This window comes from Petaurus breviceps, unplaced genomic scaffold, assembly GCF_028583685.1.
Source record: "Petaurus breviceps papuanus isolate PSGF00001 unplaced genomic scaffold, PetGlider_PUasm1.0 126, whole genome shotgun sequence".
Taxonomy (NCBI): domain Eukaryota; kingdom Metazoa; phylum Chordata; class Mammalia; order Diprotodontia; family Petauridae; genus Petaurus; species Petaurus breviceps.
The window spans coordinates 29,044,997-29,051,786 of record NW_027185655.1 but is presented as its reverse complement, the minus strand read 5'-3'; the positions used below and the strand labels follow the sequence as shown (position 1 = coordinate 29,051,786).

At 43.3% G+C, this 6,790-nt stretch overlaps 1 long non-coding RNA gene across 1 annotated transcript in view; it reads right to left on the bottom strand.

The window, feature by feature from the left end:
• Positions 1-2,868: 2,868 nt before the first annotated feature.
• The window catches only part of LOC138166094 (uncharacterized), a 29,501-nt gene continuing 25,579 nt past the window's right edge, over positions 2,869-6,790 (bottom strand). Inside the window, exon 6 of the long non-coding RNA XR_011169529.1 lies at positions 2,869-5,017. This is a non-coding gene — a long non-coding RNA (uncharacterized lncRNA). The remainder of the gene's footprint in view (positions 5,018-6,790) is intronic.

Sequence of the window (6,790 nt, the reverse complement as noted above, 5' to 3'; positions counted from 1 at the left end):
CGAAGAATAGAGGGAACTTCCTGTGTTGAATTTCTCCTAGGCACAGGTACAGTTTTGGTTCTGAGATTCAAAGGATACTTTAATTTGATATTCATTGCATGTGAAGCTGATGTGATTAATACAACAAAATCTTTTTTTTCCAGTCTCTTATGATGGACATGGAATGAATGGTCAATGGCCAAGCAAGTACTTGATCACTTGGTAGGAGGTAGCTAGGTGACCCAATGGATAGAAAAAACTGGAACCATGCCCTAGACCTTTTAATGAGTGTTCCACATACCAAGCATTCAACACTGCTTTCTGTCTTTAAACTATTTTGATAAAACATTTTGTTGTTCTTCAGTCATTTTGGTCATGCTCAACTCTTCATGACCTCATTTGGAGTTTTGTTGGCAAAGATACTGGGGGTTTGTCATTTCCTTCTCCAGCTCATTTTACAGATGAGGAACTGAGGGAAACAGGGTTAAGTGACTTGTCCATAGTCACACAGCTAGTAAGTGTATGAGGCCAGATTTTAACTCAAGAAGATGAGTAGTTTTCCTGATTTCAGGCCTGGCACTATGTTCACTATGCCACCTAGCTGCCCATTTGCTAAAATATAGGATGATTTTTAAAAATTTTCATCAGACCATTCTGGAAAAATTAAGCTGAATTTCTCCTTAGTGGGAGACCTCTGTAGGAGTGTGAACAGCTTCTATGTGTTACTGAATATTCTAAAGAAACCTAGGACTTAGATGATCAAATATATTCAAACTCTAATCAAATGGTGTTGTTAGATTTGTGAAAATTCTGGTGGCATGCCTGACATCTACTTGAGAAAATAATCCTAAATTAATAAGGCTCTTTATGCACTTCACCCATTATAGAGCATTTCCTTAATTTTTCTTTTTAAGAGTCAATCAGCACAATGCTTGTAGTCCAGGACAACTGGGCTCTCACCCTGCAAAAGGGGTACAGGTACAACTGTCCTGCTTTCAGTGATATCTAAAGAGAAAACTAAGTAGATGACGGATGCCTCGACAGTTTTGTCTGTTAATCCATAAAACTACTTTTATTGCTGTGGTTACTACTAAGCCAGCTTAAATTTAAGGCACATGACTCATTTCATTCTCAAAGAAAAACCTCCTTGGGGATTCTATCATTAAAAATCTTCCTGATTCCTATCTGGAGGTACCTGTCTGTAGGTGAGCAGAACCCAGGCCTGGAAACCTAGTATTGAAATGCAATCTTGCATCTAGGGAAAGATTCTTAAACAGACTCTGTGGACAAACATGGACAGATTTCAAGGTAGAAGGGGGAGAGTGTGACCTTGGATGGGAAAAAGAATTACACCTTCATCTCAGTAAAATTGGTCTGATTTGTAATCCCACTAATTTATTTCATGTACTTAAAAACATTATTGTGAAAAGGAAGGTTCCAAGGCATCCAGGACACAAGCAGGCCCCCTGATCTACTCTTGCCATTGGAATTCCACTGGTTCAAACAGCTGCTTCTTCATTCATCTGCCATCATTGGGGGCATTCAGGCTGGCTGCTTCTGAAGTTCCTGCTTCCAGGTGCTAAAGATCTTTTTGTTTGCCAGCAATGGCAGTGGGGAGGAGTCACCATGATGTAACCTGTCCAATGCACACCAGGGCACAGGAAGAGAACCATGCCAGGAACCAGAGGACTGGAACTTTGGTCTTGGTCCTGCCACTACTTAACTAAGTGATCTTAGATTTTATTTCCTTCCTTTATAAAATGAAATGGATTAGCTGAGCCCCCAAGTCTCTGAGCTTCACAATTCTGGGCCTGTAGGTTGGCGATAGGGCAGCTAGGTGATGCAGTGGTTATGGTGCTGGCCCTGCAGTCAGGAGGACCTGAGTTCAAATTTGACCTCAGACACTTATTAGCTGTGTGACCCTGGGCAAATCACTTAACCCTGTTTGCCTCAGTTTCCTCATCTGTCAAATGTGCTGGAGAAGGAAATGGCAAACCACTCCAGTATCCTTGCAAAGAAAGCCCCCAAATAGGGTCATGAAGAGTTGGACATGAATACTCAATCAAACAGCCTCAAAGGGTGACCACCTGCCCTGTGATACCAAGGTTAAGAATGACTGATCTAGGAAGTCCAGGGTCAGGGAGCAGGGGAAGGTGCCTGCCTCCCATTCACACAGGAATAGGTAGACTGTGTATCATCCTCCCCTCCACTGCATTTCAAGTTTGTAATCATTCTCATACCTAGTTGCTGTCTTATGGAGGACGGTGATGGGGGCAGCAAATATATCTGCTTTGGAGTCTGCTCTGATTCCAGATGCATTTACTGAGGCATTGAAGGCCTTCAGGATGATTTCAGTTGCTTTGGTACAGCCCATTGTCTCAGGGCATCTACCAATTCCCTTACCATTACCCAGAGACCTGTGAGAGAAAGGGGTAAAAATAGCATTTCTTTGTGAGAAACACTGCAATTCTCTTTAACAAGAAGAATACAGGGCGGGTCTTCCCCATTCGGCCATAAGTTTCAACACCCTGCTCTCTCCTCCATGATCTCCCTCCCTCTCTCTTGCTACTACCACTCTATAGACGGGAGAGACAGAACCACTACTGGTCAGATGTAGATCATCAGAGGAGAGAGGAAGAAAATGTATCCTTCTGGAAAAGAATTCAGTTTCCTGTTTCATCTCTTGAAGACAACTCAGGAAATCAGTGAGGCTGTTTATAGTGAGTACAGAGAAAGAAATGCTGAGACAGCACAAGTTCCACATTGAGTGGAGTTTGGAGGGTTTCCCTGCATGAGTGAAGGCTAGAGTTATTGAAACGCTGCAGCTGGACATGGATTTTTCAAAAGAAAGAAAAATTACTTCATCCCCATGCTGTTTCTACAGTCTATATCAAGCCACGCTCTGAATTCTTAGAAATGGTCATCAACAGGACCATAGGCTTTATCAGAACCCACCTCTTGTCGTCCACACTACTCTCTGGCATTAGGGACATTTTCCACTGGGCAAGAATGTGCATGTTTTTCATATTCCAGACCCCTTATTCAATAGAGCAAGGCTGCTAAGCTGAAAAGCATGTTGGGACCTGCTCTCTTCTCTCTTGCTATTCCTCTGTCCTTTGTCTCTCTCTTTCTACACCCACCTTTCTTTTTCTACCTCTCCTTTAATCTTCTATTGTCTCTGCCCTTCCCCCATCTCTGTCTCCTCCTTCCTAAGATGGTAGGAAGGGTAAAAAGTCCAACCCTAGGGACCCAACCAGGACAAATTTTCAGAGACTCCTTAAGCCCCAAACTATCATCTCAGTAACCAAGGGGCACAGAAAGTGGCATGCAATGTGTTTTTCTAGCACTCCTGCCTCCTTCCCATGCATGAGACCTATCTTTATTTCATGACTAAAAGCAATTCAAGCTCTCATATTCCAAACTTTCACCACCATCTAGTTCTGATGAACCCTGCTAATCAGGGTGGTTTGTACCATTATGTAAAGACCTCAGTCTCTAGGTTGTGATCAGAATGTAACTCTGGCTAAAAAGTTGGTCAAAATGAAGATTCTGGAAGCTAATCTGTCAGCCTGAGTCACTAGGCACTTCCGGCAACATCTGAGAAACAGTCAAAGGAGAAGAAATCTCAACTAGCCAAAGTCTGTCCTGGGTTTCCTAGGAGTAGAAATATTTTCATTCTGTGTGTTCTCCTTTTCAGCCCATCTCTAAGACCTTAAAGACTCAAGAGAAGCAGGGCCACAGGCTGAGGCTGGGCTAGACTGAAGCCACATAAAGATTGAATGACAATGTGGGAAATCTCTTCCTGATTGGACAGCTGCGCTGAGGCTTAATAACTTTGGATTTCCAAATAGATGTTATTACAGGTATACAGATCTTTGCCCACCTCCAAAAAAAAAAAACCAAAACACCTTTCCAGAGGACACTTAGTCGTTTAGCATTTTTCTATAGCAGTCAGAGAAAACTAAACAGAAAAACAGTGGATAGGCCACTGGACTTGGAGTCAGGAGTTGTTTGAATCCTGTCTCTGACTCATTAGTTGTGGAACCCTGGTGGGCAAGTCTTTAAACCTCTCTCAGACTCAGTTTCCTCATTTATAAAATGGGGCTAAGATTAGCACCTGCCTTCACAAGGTTATAGTGAGGATCAAATGAGAGAACATATAAAGCACTTGCAGATGCAGATATGAGAGCTATTACTATGGTGTTCAGCCTCTAAGTATTATTATCCTAGAGGCCCTGGAAAAGCCCAATCCCAATATGCTCGAGAATAGCATTCTCAGAGAAGGCAACTTTACTGTTCCCAGTTAGGATCACCAGGTCAGGGAGGAATCCCGGGCAAACTTTTTGTGTTATAGGGGTGGGGGCAGGTAGAAGAAGCTCTGCCTCCTGGCTCATGGGGCCTAATGACAGCCAAGGTCACACATAAATGAGCAAACGCTTAAAATAGGGCATCACCTCATAGTTGTCCATTAGAGTTTTGGAAGGAGCAGGACTCAGCTGGAAGGCGTTAACTATCCTCAGGCCTAATTTCTGCACCAGGCTGGCCCAGTTTTTGTCTGGATCAGGCATTTCTAATAACGTATAAAGCTGCAACTTTGCATCTTCATTGTGCTGTTTCCTATCTCCTGAAGAGAATGAAGCCACAATAGAGACAGAATGAGTTAAGAACGAATAGTTCATTATATCATCATTCTCTCATCATCTCACAGTGGAAGCAGTCCGACTACTTTATTTGAAGATCAGTCTGATCCTGTGATCATACCCTGCTGAACCCAGGTGAGACCCCGCTGAGCAAAATTCATAAGTATTCCAGTAGGTTAAAACTGCGCATTCTCCCTCTTCATGCCTCCAGGCTCTTCAAACCCAAAATGAGAACTTGTGCTTGACACAGTATGAAACATATTTTTTTTTTTCCTAAAAAACATGCAATGATATGCATCATTATCATTAAGAGAAGAGATTTGTATTCTAATGCAAGCCAGTAAATCACTGGATGTTGGCTCTGATTGATACGGTTTTCCATTTAATATGTCATAAACCTGTTGGGAAAAAGAGAAGGAAGTGTTACATATTAGTGGGAGTGTCTGGGGAAATCTCTTCCTAACATCTCAAGCTCACAGAGTCCTGTGATTTCCTCATCTTCTCTATTAAAGCCAGCTCTTAGGAAAGGATGTGTAAATTCACCTGTGATGGGATGAGTGCTAAGCTCTCTATGTGTCCCCCAGTTGCTGTGAAGACCTCACTGATCTACAGGTACAGGGACAGTAGAGTGGCCCAAAAGCTACTATCATGAAAGCAATCACTTTGCTTGCCCAGCACCTGAAGCAACAATGGTATCTGGGGATGCTGATGGCCCAGGGGTTCTTGCTCTCAGAAAGCCAGTCAGGGTGAAGGTGGGGGCTGCCTGGGCTGGAAGCCAGACCAGAGCAGGCTGTCTGTGTATGGGCTGGGGGAGTCTGACCACCTCCTCTCTGGGTGGCACATAAGAACCTATTCCATGCTGTGAAGCAAACATATGTCTCCCTTCAGGGCTCCTTCCCCCAACCCTCAAGGGTCCTCCTAGGGTCATTGTGCTTTCTGACTTTCCCTCCTAAAACTTCATGTCACCAGCATGACTTGAATTCAGGTCTTCCTGACTCCAAGGTCTGCTCTCCATTCCCCAGGCTAAGTTCGTTCTCAAATGCTCTAGTATTAAGGCATAACTACTGAAAAAATTTAAATTAATATTATCATCCTAGGAAAAAGGGGAAAAGCTTAAGCCAGAGTAAAAAAAAAAAGCATAATGGTAGAATTTCAAGTAGCTGTCAGAAGTTGGGGGTGATTTTGGGGGGATCGACTAAGAGATTATTTTCGGTGCCTCCCTGAAATCACAGGACATAAGCAACTGCCTGTTTGCAAGGCCAGTTAAGGAAATCTGTAGGAATTTTGCATTAATGGTGCAACATTCTTTTTAATGTGGTTATATGTGGGTCACTTACTAATGTAACTAACTTAATAATGGTAGGATACAGGAAGGAGGTCTGGGTATCTCCAAATGGGGCAATGCTCCAGTGTGGTCCTTGTCTTCAGGCTGGTCCTGCTGTGCCCTGTTTACTCTGGACAGAAATGGGACACTGAATTGGGTCACTTTCTCAGAAGACCTTATCACACAGCCCAGAGCCATAAGAAGTCATACTTCAAGGGAAAAATATGCAGTATCTCTGCCAGGGATCATTTATGACATCAAGATGAAGAGTGTTGAAGGTGAGATGGGCATTCTTTTACTGTGTGTGTATGCCTGTGTGTGCGTGCCCATACAGTATCCCCCCATTAGACTGCAAGCGCCATATAGTGCAGCAGGAACTTAATAAATAGTTGAATTGGATTCGGAGACCCACTTAACACTCACAGAGCTTTTGCTGTGTCAGAAGTCTTCATGTTGGCCCCCTCCCTCCTCCTGGCCCCTCTCACTGGGCCAGACCAAGGAGCTTAAGACATCTTCCTGGTGTCTTCTGCCTTCCACAACCAGGGGCAAAGTCTCTGACTTCTGTCGTCTATTTAACTTTGCTGTGATTCTAAGAGGACTGCATGGTGTTGTTTAATACTTAGCTGAACAATCCACAAGTTTCATGCCAGACTTCAAAGTCAAGATGTCAGTGGTTGGGCAGTTTAGACTTGACTGAGATGCCCTTTGTACTGTATTTTTCCACCTTCCCAAACCCTTTCTACTCTCTCAATTCTTATCACAGAACCACCTTTAATACCCAGAATCTTAATGGTTTGAGTTAAGGCAACAGAGGCTTTTCAAGGTTATGTACTGTCTTTAAAAGCAG